The sequence below is a fragment of the Euleptes europaea genome, chromosome 9 (genome assembly GCF_029931775.1).
Source record: "Euleptes europaea isolate rEulEur1 chromosome 9, rEulEur1.hap1, whole genome shotgun sequence".
NCBI lineage: Eukaryota > Metazoa > Chordata > Lepidosauria > Squamata > Sphaerodactylidae > Euleptes > Euleptes europaea.
The window spans coordinates 55,902,348-55,922,463 of NC_079320.1; positions in this window are offsets into that span (position 1 = coordinate 55,902,348).

A 20,116-nucleotide genomic window follows, 5' to 3' on the forward strand; every position below is an offset into this window, starting at 1 on the left:
ACCTTGAGGGAGCGCATAGCGTACATGCTACCAATCCTTTCATCAAAGCTTGTGTCCCCCTTTTTATTTTGATTGTGGAAGACTGGAGTTTAAAGAACCCAAAGCAAAGGCCAGAGTGGGGGATTGGACATTCTCCAGTCCAGTGGGCAGTTGCCTCAGAGACCCCCCACCCAAACACACTTCTCTCCCTCACCCAATGGCAGCCACAGAAGCCTTCTTCCAACTTGAGTGGTTTTTCAGTTGGAAGAAGAGCCACTTAAGTTGGAGGAAGGCTCTTTAGGTTAGAAGAAGCTACTTGAAGGATGGTTGGGTCCACCCCGCTGACTGGTTGGAAATTTTCTCCAACCTTTTAAAGGAGGTAAGCTTCTTCAAAAGAGAGACCGAGCCAAGGCCTTTTTGAAGCAAGGATTTGATTTTCTTTTTAATAGTCCTAAGCAATCAATCAATAAACCTTTAATGGCATATCCAATATTACAAAGAAGAAAAAAAACAGTATAAATACAACTATCAGCTAAAAAAGCTAAAACAAACATAAAATCATAACACAGAGTTTCCCGAATTTTTCATTAACACATCGACTAAAAAATTGGCCGCCACCACAGTGATCTCTACTGTTGTATCATTCAATAAAATTTGACATTTTATTTCATTAGGAAGATAATATTTAGAATGTATCCAAGTATTTAACCATTCCTTCCTAGCGGATGCATATAATGAGCAATCTAGCAATATGTGCTCAATTGAGTCCAAAGAGTTGGAGCCACATTCACATTTCCGTTCATGTTTAGGAATATTTTGAAACCTTCCATATAACAACTTCGATGGGAAGGCATTTACTCGCACAAGAGAAAAGACTCTGCGATGGCTAGTAGTCCTAAGCATTGTAGGTTGTGGAAAGTGTTACAAACTGGAGAAAAGAATGCAAGAAGCTTAAAGCGAAGGTTTTAATTCTTTGTTAATCTGTTAAATAACTGACTTTCCCAAAGCTTGGTAGGATTTGGAACAGCATTAAAAAGTACATTTCGAGAACAATAACTAAATAGAATGGTAAATATTGGATCAAAGCTTTTAGCTGCCTTTTAAACCAGAAGAGGCAAACCCTACTGAGACAATCTCATTTCCTGGAATTCCCTATTAGTAGGCAGCGGTGGGTATATAACAAGCATGCATGTTCTACAATAGAATAGAAGTTTAAAGTTAGCACAAATGCCTGTGCTCCTGTGGCTGATCACTTTATCTGCAATAATTGTACAGTAGAGTGGGTTTTCTGCTGCTATGCATGATAGACTGCACAATTTATAAGGGAACATTTTTGTAATTTGCTTTGTATCAAAAGTCTATATAAAACATTATAGCTATTCAAAGCATAGTATAATGGTGGGGGTGGAAAAACAGAAGAAACTGAAGGCTAAATGAATATGTACTCCTAATGAGGTCACAGAGAATAAGCTGATGAGGGCACAGAACAATTTAAAGATAATATTTAGAAGGAGAAGTAAATCATCATTGTTGGATTCTTGCAATCAGTTTGAGAGGTATAAAAAAAGTTATTGCTGTGATGGCAGGATGCAGATATGACAGATATATGGAGCGGAAGAGACAAGGCCATGGAGCTTTCTGCTTGAAGATAAGCAATAGGCTTTAACAATATTCAGGTTTAATGGGAAGTAACTGGCTGTGTGTGTGTGTGTGTGTGTGTAAAGTGCCGTCAAGTCGCAGCCGACTTATGGCGACCCCTTTTGGGGTTTTCATGGCAAGAGACTAACAGAGGTGGTTTGCCAGTACCTTCCTCTGCACAGCAAGCCTGGTATTCCTTGGTGGTCTCCCATCCAAATACAAACCAGGGCTGATCCTGCTTAGCTTCTGAGATCTGACGAGATCAGTCTAGCCCGAGCCATCCAGGTCAGGGCAAGTAACTGGCTAAGTAAGTATTTAAGTAGTGCACTAAATGCATGATTTGTTGATCAACTATATTTGCAAGTGATTTGAACTTAATCATGGTTGCCAAACTCCAAGCACGGCCTGGAGATCTCCCAGAATTACAATTGATCTCCAGCTTGAGAGCCAGCACGGTGTAGCTGTGTATTTGTTTCCCCCATTCCTCCACATGAAGCCTGCTGGGTGTGCTTGGGCCAGCCACAGTTCTGCCTGAACTCTTTCAGCCCCATCTACCTCACAAGGTGTCTGTTGTGAGGAGAGGAAAGGAAGGTGATTGTAAGCCGGTTTGAGACTCCTTAAAGATGGAGAAAATTGGGGTATAAAAAACAACTCTTCTTCTTACAGAAATCATTTCCTCTGGAGAAAATGGCTGCTTTGGACTCTGTGGCATTATACCCTGCTGATACCAGATATCTCCAACCCAGAGCTGGCAACCCTAGGCCAGTGACAGGAATCAAAAGCTGGGGACATGGGATCCTCCCATCTCCACTGGGAGACTGGCAACTCTACAAAGGCAAGAGTGAGAAAATGAGATTTCTACACATATACAGATCCTTATGGGTCATCTTGTCTTTTTATAAGTGAAATGGATCTTTGAAATTAGGGATATCTCATATTTTGGAAGAACAAAAATAGCAACGTCTGCCTTCAGACAACACAAACAAACCTTAGTTGGGTTCCGAGTCAATAATCAGGCTCATGCACTCCTCACAGCCTTCCCCTCAAGCAGATATTGGAGTGTGTGGCCATGATTAACCAAGTGTCAGTCACTAACAAACTTAAGTTTGTTCAAACTGTTTGAAGGCAGCCTCCATAAACAATGCTTAGGGTCCAGTTGTATTTGTCATTTTGTATGGCAGTACCTTTGGCATTGCCACAAAGTAATCAGCACATTTTCAAGTTCCAACACATAATGCAATGATAAGTGCAAATAAGATTTTGCAAAAGGTACAAAGATAGTCTAGCAGCTCTCCCTTTGGAAGTAGTAAAGCAGTCTTGCATGTTTACTTGAATGTTCACAAGGTAGATCTGCAGTACTATTAAGAATACCTATGATGGAAGGGAAACCGTAATTTCCCTTTCTATGAACAGAATTTTTGGGGGGCTGATTCCTTCCTTTTACTACACCCCCCCTTGACCTCCCTGATACTCCGAGGAATTAATGGGACACAGTTTAGGAAGAGGGTTGCAGAGGACTACAGCAGAAATGTGTGTGCATGGGGTGAAAGTTGCTGTTGATGTAGCACAGCTCTCGCAGGGTCAAAGCCAGCCTCTCGACAGCTCATTGCCAGCAATCTCCCCATATTAGAGACAGATAACTTACGAACCCCTAGGCAGCCCTTGCTAGAGTCAATAAAGCTTACAGAATTGCCGAGTAGTGAGCTCAATTTGAGAAGCATTAAGTCCTACTGAAGCCAAAGGTACGGATGAGAGCAAGATTGATAGCTCTTTGTCTGCATTCACTCCCAAGGCTTGGGCATTTTTTTCTGAGGATAGGATGAAAGAACACAGTAAAGAGTTAAAAAATAACCAACCTTCTGGTTTCTGTCTTGTTTTTGCCATTTGTTCTTGCGTCCATGTTAACCTTTGCCCCCTCCTGTCCTTTCCCCTAAACTAAAAAGGCCAGCATCTTTAGATGTCTGTACATAATAATATGGATTGTGAGAAGGCCCATTTAATCTGTGTCTGTTTTGCTGGGATAAATTAGTGTATTAGACAGGATTCAGTCCTTTATTCTGTTCTTTATGCTCGCAGACCAACAGGTCATGAGCAAAACAAATAAATTCAATGATACCAAAATAACCAAACACAATCAAATACAATATCTGAGCAGTACAGTTAAAGTGTCACTAAAAACTATAGATAATTGTTTTGCCACAACGAGGGTTACATTTGGATCCGTATCAGCCAATAGCTTTGCAACTATCTCTTGCTTTAAGGCAGGTGCCCACCTCTGAATGTGATCCATTTGTCTCTGGCGAGATCGTGTGCTTTTTACAATCGACAAAAGAAATGCCAAACAGTGTCCAAACAGGATTCAGTCCTTCCGCTTGAAAGAGGCAAGTCATCCCATCCGGGGCGGGGCGGGGGGAAGCAGAGCTGAGATTGCACTAGACCCCCTCATTGGTTGCTGTTCTAATATTAGCCCAGGGACACTATTAAAAGGAGGAGAGAGCTCGGTACCATTTGTTGCTGCAGTCGGCCTCTCCTCCTCGCCAGGAGCCTCTAATGGCTCTTTGGAAACAAATAAACTGGACAGGGTCTCTTTAAGCGTCTGTTTCTGCTCTGGCCCATTCCCGCCACCCCACAAAAGGGTTCACTGAGAGTCTGGGTCCATTTGCTTGTGGGCCAATCAGGCTTACCTTGCGACACACAAGCTCTGCCCGGTTGCTTCAGTGAAGTTCTCTTGCCCATGCGAGCAATTAGCTACTCTTGCCCTCCCCCTCCTTACCGCCCCTGTTAATATTTAAATCTAACATCATTCATCGGAGGAAGGGTGGGGGGAGAAAGTACCAAATGGCAATTTAAAGTAGATGATGAATACCAAGTGTTGGCATGAGAGCTCCATTTAAGCGTAAGTGTAGTTAAGTGCAAGTTAGGCAACAATTGTGCGCATCAGATTTCAGGATGCTAACAGATGGGAGGTGGAAAAACTGATGGCTGAAGCCCACAGAAGCTTTTTAGCTGAATTACACAGTCATTCATCTTGTTTGGGCTTGTGCTCTGGGAGACGCTTTGGGGGGGGAGAGATAATGTAATGGCAATAGTATATCAGCTGTCAATTGTGGTTCTCTCTGAAAGCAGGGATTCAGTTTGGAGAGAGGGAAATATTTAAAATGCTTTTTTCTTGTAATTAAAACTGCACCTCTGGTCTCCTTCGAGGATCTCGTTACACCTCTTGCCTCATCATAGTTACAGGAAGAGTTCATTAGAAAGCTTCTCAGCATTTTTGAGCCAAGCGCCTCAGGTTGCCAGGTTCAATACCAGAGAGGATACAGGGGGCTTTAACAGCTGAGTTAGAAAGGACAGCTTTGGCTGAAACTGTTTACCCCTCTACTGCAGCTCTCATGACAGGAGAAATCAACGCTGCCCAAATCTTTCCTACTATTAAGCTAGTAAAAATGCCACATTCTTACTTCAGCCAGGGATTGCAATATCTCCCAACATCATTTTAAACAATGAACACACGAAGCTGCCTGAATCAGACCCTTGGGCCATCAAAGTCAGTATTGTCTACTCAGATCGGCAGCAGCTCTCCAGGGTCTCAGGTAGAGGTCTTTCACATCACCTACTTGCCTAGTCCTTTTAACTGGAGATGCCGGGGATTGAACCTGGGACCATCTGCATGCCAAGCAGATACTTTACAAACTGAGCCACAGCCACTCCCCTACAGTATTTTATATGTATTTATAACTCATAAAGGGATAGCGTTATTTCACATGATAGCATGAAAAATGCTTGCCAGTTGTACAGTAGTTGTACAGCGTTTATATAGGCCAGCAGTCTTAGTTCCTGTTGGGAATGAACACACAATCTATTTGAAATAGTTATAACTGCAGTGGTGCACATTAGAATGTTTCTAACAAAAGAGGTGCCTGAACGGCATGGAGACGATCTTAATCAATTTGCTTCTATTGGTGGCTAGGACCCAAGCATATGTCACAGCTAAAGCTTTGAATGCCCTGACCTGGGTAGCCCAGGGTAGCCTGATCTCATCAGATCTCAGAAGCTAAGCAGGATCAAGCCTGGCAAGAATTTGGATGGGAGACCTCCAAGGAATACCAGGGTCATGACACGGAGGCAAGCAATGGCAAATCACCTCTTAACATCTCTTGCCTTGAAAACCCTATGGGGTTGCCATGAATCAGATGTGGCAAAACAACAACAAAACAACAACTCTAAATAGTGTCTAGATGGCAGACTTTCTAGATACTATGTATACTTTCCTTTGGGCTCCATGATGGTGGAAGGAATGTGTGAGATAAATGTAATAAATAAATATTGAATTTACCTGATAAAACTGTCTCTTACTATATAAGCTGTCTGGGAGGTGTGAAGGCAACTACCCCATACACCAGTGGAAGTGGAGTATGGAACACGGTGATGTCATGACTCATAACTAAGGGCCAGGTTGCATCAGCAAAAGTGCTTCTTCCTTTTGCCCAGGTACAACAATGTGGGAAGAGAATACATGATGTGCTTCTTTCTTTTGCCAGATACACCAATGTGGGAAGAGAATACATGCTGACCAATATGTTATTATATTTAGAATAAATGCACAGATAAAACCATAATAAATAGGAAGCAGCCCAAATCTCTTTTGAAAGCACGGAATCCCATGTTATCGAAGTAATGTATGATGCAGTATGGTCGAGATTGCATTTGTATTTATGATATTAAAAATACATTATCCGCATTTGACATGCCCACCACAGTACATTAAATTGCATATTGTGCTGTGCATTCATATCCTCATCGCTCAGGTTATCTTTCATAACACTTTCTTGACAACAACAGAAAACTAAATTCTAGCTTCGATGGTTAAAAAAGAAAAAAAACCATGTCCACGAGGGCACCATTAATCAAACAGCATTCACTTGGTTTGACCAACATAATCTGTGGTCTGTTAATTGTAATTGTTCAGATTACAACTATAGAAAGGTCTCCACAAATAAAGGATACTTGAATTAGGTGATTGTAGGCAGCCTGGTTGATTGAATACTTCTACTGATTGAGGAGCAAGGTTTAAGCTTTTTTTTAAAAAAGACATTGATTTGGAAAAGATCAAGAACAGACTTTCCTTCCTTCACGTTTAGTGTACCAGCTATGCTTCTTTAAAAGTCATGCTGACCAACATGGCCTGGAGCAAGGAGGTGAATTTTAGTCACCTAAATAAAATCCAGCTAATGAAGGTGGAAGAAAGACAAGCGCACCTCACCTCGTGGATATACACTGTGTTCCTCCATTGACCTTCATAGCAAACAGTTTCTGGGAAAGAGGAAGAGCTATGGAATGGCTGTTAACAAATACCACCTCAAGCCTTCTTTCTTCAAGATAGCATACATATTAGAAGCTGAGGTTGCGGTGTGTGAGAGTGACAGCCCATTTTTCAGCTTTTGGCATGTGGGGACGGCGGGGAGGAGGCGCCGTTGCCACGCTTTCTAAGACGTTCCCTGCATGCCGAAAGCACGAAAAAAGCCTTTAACTGGTGCAGCCCCTTCTTGGCCTCCTAAGGGCTTTCGCCCTTGAAGGCCAGGAATGCACTGTGTGAGAGAGTGAGTGGGTGCTTGGAGCCTGCTGGAGAGGGGTTCCCTTTGTTCTTTTATCTAGCCGTTGCTGAGTCAGGAGGGCTGGTGTGGCTGAAGTTAATTGCTCGGCTGTTGGCTGTCGAAGGGTGAGGCTGAGAGCCTTTATTTAAGAAGACTCCTCTTGCCAGAGGTGCAAGCCTTTGGTGTGAGCCGAAGGCCTGGGGGCTCTGTAAGCAGCTGACAAATGTATACATTTTATATGTGTTGAGTGTTTTTGCTTCTTCAGCAGGGATTCTTAGAATCATAGAGTTGGAAGGGACCACCAGGGTCATCTAGTCCAACCCCCTGCACAATGCAGGAAACTCACAACTGCCTCCCCCCCACACACACCCAGTGACCCCTACTCCATGCCCAGAAGATGGCCAAGATGCCCTCCCTCTCATGAACTGCCTAAGGTCATAGAATCAGCATTGCTGACAGATGGCCATCTAGTCTCTGCTTAAAAACCTCCAGGGAAGGAGCGCTTACCACCTCCCGAGGAAGCCTGTTCCACTGAGGAACCATTCTAATTGTTAGAAAATTCTTCCTAATGTCTAGATGGAATTGAGAGGCAGTTCGTCAGGGGAGTAGTCACGGACGTCCATGAAAGAAACTGAACCACTTCAGCAATGGATCACAGCAGCATGGCCATGGCTCGTGAGGGAGCTGAGGCAGTGACATGCAGTGTCTGTGGCATGTTTGTATTCTTACCTGAGGGTAACAGTAATTATACTTGCAGCAAGTATAAGTTGGTAGTTCTGCTGGAGGAGAAGGTACAGGGGCTTGAAGCATGCTTGTCCACACTCCATTTTATAAAGGAAGGAGAAGATTTCATGGACAGAATGCATGAGGCGTTCTTTAGGAGGCAACAGGAGGAGAAAGGTCTCTCAACAAATGGAGGTGCATCCAACACAGGAGGAGGGTGCATGGAAGAATGTGGCCCCAGGAGACCAAGTCCTATGAGGAAAGGTTGAAGGAGCTGGGTATGGTTTAGTCTGAAGAGGAGAAGACTGAGATATATGATATGATAACCATCTTCAAGTACTTGAAAGGCTGTCATAGATAGGATGGTGCTGAGTTGTTTTCTATTGCTCCAGGTCAGACCAGAACCAGCGGGTTGAAATTAAATCAAAAGAGCTTCCGTCTAGACTAGACCTTGGGAAGAATTTTCTAACAGTTAGAGCAGTTCCTCAGTGGAACAGGCTTCCTCGGGAGGTGGTAAGCGCTCCTTCCCTGGAGATTTTTAAACAGAGGCTAGATGGCCATCTGTCAGCAATGCTGATTCTATGACCTTAGGCAGATGATGAGAGGGAGGGCATCTTGGCCATCTTCTGGGCATGGAGTAGGGGTCACTGGATGTGTGCGGGGGGGGGGAGGTAGTGAAATTCCTGCATTGTGCAGGGGGTTGGACTAGATGACCTTGGTGGTCACTTTCAACTCTATGATTCTATATGCTAGTCAACCACTTTGCAGGGCTTTTTTTTTAGAGGAAGAAAAGTGAGGATAATGCTTCTCCCATTACCCCAAAGCCAGCCAGATTGGTTTAATAGCCTTCCTGAAATGATGTGTAGAGTTTCAGTTGTATTTGAGAACTTCAGTATCCATTACCTAGATAACATGCTTCTTGTGCACAACTTTGGAAGGAAGGTGTGTGTGTGTGGTGGGGGAGGGTCCCAGTCTCCCATTTAACTGTTACTGGACAAGCCATAACTACTAGATATACTTTTGCGGCTGATCTGATTAGTCTAGCAAAAATGGGGCCAGGAGGGCATATAATTACATCATAAAAATGTGAGAGGCAATGGAGTGGAGAGTTATTTCAGTTAGATCACGTACACCTGAACAAATTGATATTAATTTATGTTGGAGAAATAAAGGTGTTTTTTAATAACTAAAAAGTGAAATTCATTCAGAACATGAGAATATGCACTGGGATATAAACAATCCCACTTAAAATGAACCAGTTCATAAAAATCATGTCAGTTCAAACATGAGCCCACCACAGAGGCCCTTGAATGAAAACCCCTGTGCCTGCCTTCCCATTCCTGTCTCCTGTCAGGTGTCCGAAAATGAACTGTATGGTTTGATGCTTCATGGACATCTGCATAATTTCCAGGATGGTGGCAGATCCTAAAACAGTGCTGGTATCACAACAAATTATATTCACGTAGCGCCAATTCACACATCGCATTTTGCCTGGCCATCCAGAAACTGGAAATGGTCAGGAGAACAGAGCAAAAACGTAAACAGCTTGCTTGAGTGGTTCCTGTTATAAGGGAGATTCACGTGTGTGTGTGTATATATATCATTCAACAGTTTATTATGTGACGGCTTGCACTGAAATAAGAATTGTGCTCCTACTATTTCAGCCAGCTTCAAAAACACAGTCATAATGAAAACAGTAAGACAAACTATAGCAAAAAAAAGTAGTAAAACAATTCATAGTACTGAATATTAACAAAAAGTTCATAAACTGGGGGGAGACAAAAACAACCAAAGGCTTGGGCAAATAATCAGATGTGTAACATATGCTGAGGAGGGAAGGCAGCATGGTACAACCCAATCTCGTCAGATCTCGGAAGCTAAGCAGGGTCAGCCCTGGTTAGAATTTGGATGGGAGACCACCAAGGAACACCAGGGTTGCTGTGCAGAGGAAGGCACTGGCAAACCACCTCTGTTAAGTCTCTTGCCATGAAAACCCCATAAGGGGTCGCCGTAAGTCGACTGTGACTTGACCGCACTTTACACACACACACACACACACACACACAACATATGCTGAAACATCAACAGCCAATAAGAGCCTGACTGATGTGCTTCAGGAGGGTGTTGCATAATGTGGGCACCATGACCAAAAAGGCCCTGTCTTAAACTTTGTTGACTGTTTCACACACACAATTCGCATCTGGTATGGCAGCTAGCAAATGAAGCACCTGTGCAAAGATACCCCGTCACATACCAAAAAATAAAGGAAAAGTTCATTATTCACTTTCCAAAACATTCAACTCATGTTGAGAACCAATTAAAGTGTTCAGTGATGTAAGTTGCAGCCCTCCCTCCCCTTTTGTGAAATGCTGAGCTAAAATCTAAGTACATAATGTAAATACATTATCTCCATGCCACCCAATATATTACTGAATTTTAAATTTACAGAGACATGAATATATTTACTGAAGATCTGATCTTTTGGGTTGTTTTTTTAAAGTTCCAATGACTGTAAATGATTTGAAAGATAACATTTTCCATAAGAATTGTCAGCTTGGACATTTCATGGATGCCCGCTGCCATTTTACCTTTATTTAATGAAAGAGGTGTCTTGTTTTCTGCATAGCTGACCTCCGATTGTTCCCTGGGCTGTATTTTTTTCTGAAAGGCATCACTGCAGGGATCCTGTATATAATTGTACCAATGGCTATCAGAACAGTGGGGATCTCTGCTACAGACAAGACATCCTTGGCATGAATTATGACAGTTTTCTTCGGTCTCCACAGCGCCTGTTGGTGTGTAAACTGACTGTTTCAAAGAGGTTCGTTATGAAATATCCTGGGTGTGTGTGTGTGTGTGTATATGTGTGTATATATATATATATATATATATATATATATATATATATATATATATATATATGGATATCTGATGAAGGCCATTTGCTATCACTAAGCAAATTGAACTCCCGTCCCCATTTGCTTTTTCAAATAACACAACACGTTGTATCTGAGAACAACCTAATAGATATTTTAGACTTGCACCAAAATATGAATAACAGAACATATTAGAAGGAAGCATGTCAGATACTCATAGGTCCAATCTATGCAGGCAAATTGACAAGCTGTGAAAGGCTTTCCAGCTTATTAGGAACAATATGAGTGCTTCTGGATTCAAAATCCTTCCATCCCTCTATTTGACATGTCTAATGCAGGACAAACTATGTCAATTCAAAAAAGAATTCTATTAATTCTGAAAGGTGAGTAGAAGGTAGACACTAAAAAAAAAAAGGTTTCCTAGCAGTACTTGTATCCAGGTAACCATGTATTGCTCCATTGTTTTCAACGGAATCATGGATGACAAAAAACTGCCTGAGAGGCCATCTTTTCTTTTCTTTTCTTTGGATTGCATAGAACTGTGGCTGCAGTGACACAAATCACAGCTCATGGGATTTTCCTTTGTTTACAACACTTACAAAGTACAAGAGCCATTTTAAGGACTTAATTGGTTTCAACTCTCTTTCCAGGCACGATTCAAACATCAGCTCTCATACACATCCAACTCAACCCTTGAGATCTTCAAATGAGGACCTTCTTTTCAGGTTATCACTGCCTCTTCTTCTTCTTCCCCTCCCCACTCCACTTATCTTCTCCAACTGGTACTCCGTTCTCCTCAGCCCTGCTGCTGCGCACTATGACATTCTTGTTGGGGTTGCCAGGCAACTCCCGCAGCGCCGCTGAGATCTCATGACCTAGAATAGTACGATCTCTTTTTTTCTTTTAACTATTGATGTCTATGCAAGCGCAGACAGTTTCTGCAGTTTGTGCTGTGGGTTAGTCCTCTTACCTTCGTTTTACTCTCATAGATTTTTTCCGAAAACCTGCAGGTCCCTCCTTCCATCCATCATGTTCCTCCAGGGGCCCATGTTCAGAATTAGGTAAATAATAATAATAATAACAACAACAACAACAACAGAAAAATTTATTTATGGCTATTTTGTGAGATAAAAGAGACAGGCCTTACAAATAATAAATTTACAGCCCAAGACTAATACAGTTATGCCAAACTGGATGGCACATTTTCCGAATTAGATACGTGTTAAAGCGAAGTACTTTAAGTGCAACCACACAGTATTTTGCGACCTGAGTGGTGATTGGGGAATCTTCTCCCAGCAAACACCTTTTAGTCTATTCACCCTCTTCACCAGCATCCATTTTCCCAATAAGAGGTTCAATAATCATGGAGCGGGCTGTCTTATAAAAAGTGTGTCCGTAAAAAACATGTTCAATGGTTTCCAGTTCCCCTACATTGCAGGGGCAGAAATATCTCTGCTCTAGGGATCTTCTTAAAGTTCCCTTCTAAAATGGCAGACGGTAACTAATAATATTAATGCGAAGGAGGCATGAATATTTTATATGCATTATTCGTTCATAGGATAAACTCTCACTTTTGATAATGACATTATTAAATTATTTTGCCAAACATAAAATTTTTGTGGCATGAAAATTCGTATTTTATGACACTGGTTTGTTTTTGGGCAACTAGTTCTTACTGGTTTGCAGACCCATTAACAGTTGGTGGAAATTTGTGAGAACAATTAGACAGCTTTGAATCTTGAAATTCAAAGTGCTGTAGACAGAAACCCCAGAAGTCTCTCATCCAGATACTAACCCAACCTAGATCTGTGCTTAGCTGCAAAAATTCCATTGAATCATGTACCTTCCAACCATACCCTAGGCATTTTTTTTAATCATCGGGGCAAACCAATGTAGCATTCACACACCATAATTTGTTCATGGCAAAAAAGGTACTACCTATATCTTTTGCATCTAGTCTGGGAAAGGAAGCTTCCAGCTCTAAATGGTTAGAAATGCAGAAGATTTATTTTTGTTTTGGGTGCTTTGTCACAGCATCCAAAGATCAAGAAGACAGTGACACAATCATCATTAAAATTATCATTTAAAATAATATGTCCTTATCTAAATATTTAGCTTTAATGAACAGATAAGACTTTCATGCTGAAAGGAAGATCAAAGACATTTTACATCCCCAGCAATAACACATTTACAGAACATGGACAACATAAAACAATCTTCAAAAGAGAGGCTGTAGGAGAGGATTCCCCCTGCAAGGAATGGTCCTAAAATCAAACACTGCTTTTTAATATAATTGACATAATTTTATATAATTAATATAAAAGGATTTTCATAAAATTGACAAGAACTCGAAAAAAGGAGTCAACCAAAGACCCTAGAAACTAAAATGACTAAACTGAGGCTATCATATTTTGGTCACGTTATGAGACGGAGTCACTGGAAAAGACAGTCATGCTAGAAAAAGTTGAGGGCAGCAGGAAAAGAGGAATACCCAACAGATGGATTGACTCAATAAAGGAAGCCACAGCCTTCAATTTGCAAGATCTGAGCAAGGCTGTCAGATAAGACATTTTGGAGGACTTGCATTCATAGGGTGGCCATGAGTCGGAAGCGACTTGACGGCACAACACACACACACACACAAAGAACATATTCTCTTAAGCATGGAGTGGTAAACCAACCTTGACTGAATTTAGCTAATACAGGCAAACAACAGAACAAGAGGGTTCTTTAAACACAAGAATTTCAAAAACATATTCTGAGCTCTGTGCACTTAGGAATGCTTCCACTATATTTGTGCATTTAGCAATGAACAGATATGCACTCAGGAACTGAAAGAAACACAGCCCAGCTCCCCATATTGAGGGAAGTGAGGTACAGGTACACTTGGGGACAGAAGGGATGTGTCCACAACAGTTGTCACTTAATTTGGGGGGGGGGGGGTTAGAGAAGGAGGGTTGCGTTTCACCAAGTAGATATTTCAGCTGGATCCTGATCACATAGTGCAGGGGTCTCCAACCTTTTTCAGCCTGCAGGCACCTTTGGAATTCTGACACAGTGTGGTGGGCACAGCCCAAAAATGGCTGCCACAGGAGGCGGAGCAGGGCACAGAACAGCTGCTGCAGCTTACCTTCAGTCACAGGGAATATCTTTGTGTTACGGAGGCAAGTGCTGCCAAAGCAACCTTTTTATAAATCAGCGCACCAGTCAAATCTCCAGTGGCCAATCAGAAGCCTTGCTGGGCAAAAGCTTTGCCTGGCCCCACCTACTTTCTAAAAGTGCTTGTGGAAATGATGTTGGGGACCCCTGAAATAAAGACTCAAGTGATTGGGCTATTCGCCAAAAAATTCAGAACAATCAGGATTAAAGATGCTATGGAGGTCTAGGTCTGTTGGAAGGGCAGGTAAGTGGCTCAAGAGATGAAAGCCATACCAGTATATGACCATGTCTCAAGCATTTTGGTCACAGACACCAGCAATCTGGGATGGATGACAGGAGCAGAGTGCTGCCAATTCAGCTGCTATTGGTGAAAATTTGTAAGAAGTGTAGCACTAGGGCCTTCTATCTGAGTCAGAATGACCTTATGTTGGTCTCAGGCATGATTCCAAGGGGGTTAAGGTTAGTAGGTTTGAAAGACAATCAGGAACTTGTTTCCTATGATTTAATGCCTATGATTTGAAATGTTCAAGAGAAGGTTTGGTGGGGAATGCTTTGTTTCACTTGGGTAAATAGTGCAAAGATAATAATAAAAATGTATCTGAGGAAGGACTTTATGCGGCACAGTAGATTAGCTAGTACATTTGTATCCTGCTTTCTCTTCAAGGTGCTTGGTGCAATCTACTGGGGCTACCTGATTTTATTGCCACAACAAACCTAACGACTAAGTTGGGCTAAGTTACAGTACAGTCCTGAGGTTATCCACTGAGCTTTACAATACATCAGTAAATCTAAAATATTAAACTGATTGTGGCATGACAAGATTTAGAGAAAATAATTGGTGGAGGGAACCCAGCTATTAGAAATGCAAGGAGAAAAAGAGGCCAGATGGAATAATCTTGTGCTTCATTTGTTTCTGCAAAAAAGAGGGCAATAATATATTATTGTTCAAGTTATCACAAGGACAGTTTTATATTGGTGTGCACAATTTGCTAACAGTGTTTTGTGGGGGGAGGAGGAAGAACTATTCTATGAAGGTAATCAACAGCCTTGCCCATTTTTTGTGACCCTGTTAGTCATGCATTTGACAGACAGGGTGGTTCTTATATCGGAGAACCAAAGCGATGTCAGTCTAACCACAAAGTTGGCTGTGTAACCACAGATAAAGTGTTAATTGTGGCTACTACAATACTGTCCAGTCAAGGGCTGTTATCCAATTTTGTTGTGTCCCCTTGCAGGGGTTTTATCTAGAAGTAGCCCTCATTCAAATACAGGAAATACATTTCTAGAAGATCTTTCCAAATGGAGGAAAACAAGGTCATCTGATACAAATCCCCAGAAGAAAAACTGTTTTGTGACTCTACTGTGGTTCTCATTCTTTTATGTTCTCTTTAAGATGGCAACTTTGGTAGAGCTTGAAAAATAACTTGCTAGCTTTCCAAACTTTTTTCCTGTACTTTCACAAACACTTAATATTTAAGTATTGCAACAAACTGCTTAATTAGAAGCCACTTGGCACAAATGTATCTCTCCCCTCATAGCATTTATAGAAAAAGTGTGCAAACTTTTTTTTTTGTAAACATGGAAGCCCCTAAAGCTTCATTCCTTCTTCAATTATTCCATGTAAATGCTGATGCTAAGAGGAAACCAATGTCAAATGCAGTCTACTACTTGTTGAGATGGTTGCCTCAAAGTGGGATTAGAAGCCATGAAATGAAATTGTGTGAATCCTGGAACTTTATTGCAAGCAGCACCTGTGGCAGGAAGGGGAAAGATAAGAAAATAAAGAGAGCAAATATGAGAGACACATTAATCTCGTCTTTTTAACATCTGAGGATCCCGCTAATAACTTGACTACAATGGTGTAATTGTTCTTTTATAGCCTTAATTAACTCAGCATTGAGATTTCTTCTAAAAGTCTCTTTTTTAACCTTTGAAGAAGAAAGGGCCTCCAAGCAGCTCCCTGGACCTCATATCCTTAAAATATAATTCAAAGTTTAATATATTTTGTTTTGAATTTACATCTTAATACCGGGGAATGTAATGAGTCCTTGCATCTCTAATCTTTCAAACATGGAACTGTGGGAAATCAAAGATAAAAGAACTCCCAATAAGCAGCCTAACCCAATAAGCCATATTGATTAGCAAGATGATACTTCTTTCTGATCCCGCGGCTAGCTAATGAGTCACCCAGCACGACTGATCTCTGGGTGCTTTGAAGTCACTGCAGCCATGTGTTATTTTCCAACGAGACTGAACGTTATTTAAACATTTTCATAGGAATCATAGTCGTACCTAGGCAGATGTGAAAAACGGAGGATATATGCAGAATCAACACAGTTATGCTAACTTACACAAATGTAAAATGAGAATGGGAGAAAATGCTTGGAAGACATACCGTAGCTTCCACTCGTGTTGGCACAGATAACAGCACCAAAGAAGTATGGAGCATACTTCCGAATTCTAGAAATAACTTTCTGGCACGCCACCATTGGCTCCATTCCCGCTCGCATGTATTCCACGGCTTGATAGCTGATTTAAAGTAAATGAATAGACAAGCATTCTCAAACTGTCACAGTAAGCCTCCCCCTTATCAAGCAAATGATTTCTAAAAACCTTGTCTATTAATAAAAAATACTTATGAGAGTGAACTAGTAGAGCTGCTAGTTCTCCTTTCCTTTCCTTCTGTTCTTTATGCTTGCAGGCCAACAGGTCATGAGCAAAACAAATTCAATAAATTCAGTAATATATATATAAAAAAACATACAGAAATACAAAATCAAAGATATACAATTAAAAGGAAGTATCATTAAAAGCCACAGATAAAAAAAATCTGAGGGTTACATTTGGATCAGTATCAGCCAATAGCTTTGCAACTATCTCTTGCTTTAGGGCAGGTCCCAACTTCTGTGATCCAGTTATCTCTGGCAAGATCATATATTTTGCAGTCAATAAAAAAATGTCAAACAGTGTCCAAATTCCCTTATTTGCAATCACAAAATCGATCCCCTGAAAACCTGCCTGCTAACTCCCCCAGTGGTAGTACATTTAATCTGGCCTTGGAGAAAAGTATTCTATATTTGGGGACAGTTAAAAAAAATACAATAAACAGGTAGGAGGAGCCTTGGAATGTTGCTAGTACTCAGTGGAGCCCTTTGCAGAATCACCTGGATGTTTTAATAGGAATTCATATATGAGAACCACTCTCTTAGGAAAAAAGAAGGGTGAGATATTAAGAAATCATCATACCATTCCCAAAACCTTTTTTTGCAAACAGTTTTGCATTCAAAGGACTGTTACATTTTTATCTAAGGTGCTCAGAGCAGCATACACAGTTTTCCTGTCATCCATTTTATCTGCACAACAACCCTATGACATTGTTTACGCTAAGACATAAGGCAATGCCTGAACCAAGGCTGCCCAGTGAGCTTCATGAATGAGCAAGGATTGGAACTTGGGTCTCCCCATGTCATGGACTGCCCTGGGTTAGCATGGGAAGAGAAGTCCTCGGAGGAGGAGGGCAACCTGCTCCCAAGCCTTGCCTTGGCAGACCCTCTGAGTGAGATGGACTTTCCAATGTCAAAGGGACCCTGAGCCAGTACTGGCACTACTCCCTGAGGCATCTGGGCCCCCAGGCCTGGAGGTCCCAGCATGGACCCACCTCTGACCAGACCCACCATGGTCTCTTGAAGCACCCCAGGAACAGAAGAGGCAAAGGGTTAGGGTTAAAGCATGGACCAGAGGTGCCTGCCTGGCAGCCCAAGGCCTCTCCCCTCTGCTGAAGAAATGCTAGAAGAGACAGAGAAGTCACCACAGGATCTGGGCTCCAGTACTCCTCAAGAGTAGTGAAGCTGACTCAGCTTGTGAAGAGAAGCCTAACCTGCAACCCAGCAACACCTGTAGGAAAACTCACTGCAAAAGGCTGAAACCAGCGTGGGATCCACTTTGCTGAAACCCTGTTGATGAGCTTACCAGTTGCCTACCTTGTTTAAGCTCTGGAACCCTGCTACCTAGCCTTGGACTACTTTTAGACTATGATTCTGGGCTATACTACTCAACCCTGGACTTTGAAGAAGGAGAAAAAGAGGAGTTGGTTTTTAGATGCTGATTTTCTCTACCACTTAAGGAAGAATCAAACTTACTTACAATCACCTTCCCCTCCCCACAAGACACCCTGTGAGGTAGATGAGGCTGAGTGTGACTAGCCCAAAATCACCCAGCTGGCTTCATGAGTAGGAGTGGGGAAACAAATCCAGTCCACCAGATTCGCCTCCGTCGCTCATGTGGAGGAGTGGGGAATCAAACCCTGTTCTCCAGATCAAAGTCCACTGCTACAAACCACTACTCTTAACCACTACACCACACTGACTTTGACTTTGGACTAAAATCCTAGAACCCGTGCTGAGAGACCTGTTGTGGCTTGGGACTTGCCTCTAACCTGGTGAGCAGGCTACCCCAGTCCTCATATGACACAGTAATGGCTTCACTACACTGGCTCTCCAGAAATGCAAAAAGATAAACTATCTTGGCTTAAGAAAAAGAGATTTCAAATTCAAAGCAACACATGACAGAATGACAGGATTCCCCATGCTAATGTGTATCAATTCAGTCTGGCATCACCTCTGTAAATGTAGGCCTTAAAGATTCTCTGGTGAGACACTCTGGTGAGCACTGGGATCACAAAATCATACACTTGGAAGGGACCACCAGGACCATCTAGTCCAACCCCCTCCACAATGCAGGAAATTCATAACTACCTCCCCCAGACACACTCACAGTGACCCCTACTCCATGCCCAGAAGACCACCATTAAAAAATCCTGGCCAATCTGGCCTGGAGGATAATTGCTTCTTGACCCTAAAGAGGTGATTAGCATTTCCCTGGGCATGTAAGAAAGAGCCACGAGAGCCCAACACTGACGCAGCCCTTCCTGCCCTCCTTCATTTTACTTCATAGAATAACCCACCTCTGAAGCTGGGAGGGAGAGGATATTAATCATGGAAAATGCTCAGGCTCCTCTTTGTTAGAGGAAAGAGACTGTATAGCAAACTAAACATGAGCACGGGAACTCACAGTCCAGTGAGCAAGCAAACGTGTCTACCATTTTTTAGTTGTTATGACTTTCTGAATTTTAACTGGGAACCCTATGAGTACCCAATTCCTTCCTGACCCAGGACCTCTCCCAAATGATATCAACGGTGCCTTGTCCAGAACATCATAAAATTAAACACCTGGGCAAGAAGCGCATCATAACATCACCATCTCCGGTGGCGGCGGCAGCTCCAGCTGTGCTATCAGCGTAGGCTCCAGCTCCAGCTATGGGAGAGTCACCCACACGTCTAAAACCAGGAGAAGGAAAATAACATTAATAACTTGGTTAATGAGGGCAATTTTTGGTATTTTCACATGTAAGAAAGCAATTTGAAGGATGAGTTCTCCGTGAGGCGGAATATCTTTGTTGGGAGTTTACCAGTTCAGGTTGCAGGCCACTTGTGTGACGCAACACATCCTCACAGAAAACACCCTTCTACATATACAAGATGTTAGGAAAAAGGAAATCCAGGGTTTTTTTTTTTTTTTTTTGGCTTGATTCTTTATGGCAACATATTAAATCAACATGTATTCTGCAGCCTGAAATGGTAGTTTGCAAACTCAATGAGAACTAGATCCAAGTCTCAGTACTTAATGGCAAGTTTGGATCTCCTGTACCAGGGAACACCACCATTTATTTTTTTGATACTGAGAAGGTTCCATTGTAATAAGCTTTAACCTAGATCAAAACATTTCACAAACTACTCTATCAGTAATAACCCCCTTGCTATAAATGAGAGAGCTGGGTCTGAACCTAAAAGACAAATGCTTGCTTATGGTCTGTCTAGTGAATGTATGGTTGGGTTGGATCTAGATAAGAAATGGGGACTTGCAGCAAAAAATCACTAGCATATACCTGTTCAAGGCAGTCCTAAGAATAATTTTTTTGTAATGGGTAATTGTTGCTGGGTAATAAGTTAGTGATTCTTCACGAACCAAAATTTCCAAAGTTCCTTTCTTCCATAGTTATGTAAAATGCACCTCCATTATAAAAAGTAAAGGTCCCCTGTGCAAGCACCGGGTCATTCCTGACCCATGGGGTGACGTCACATCCCGACGTTT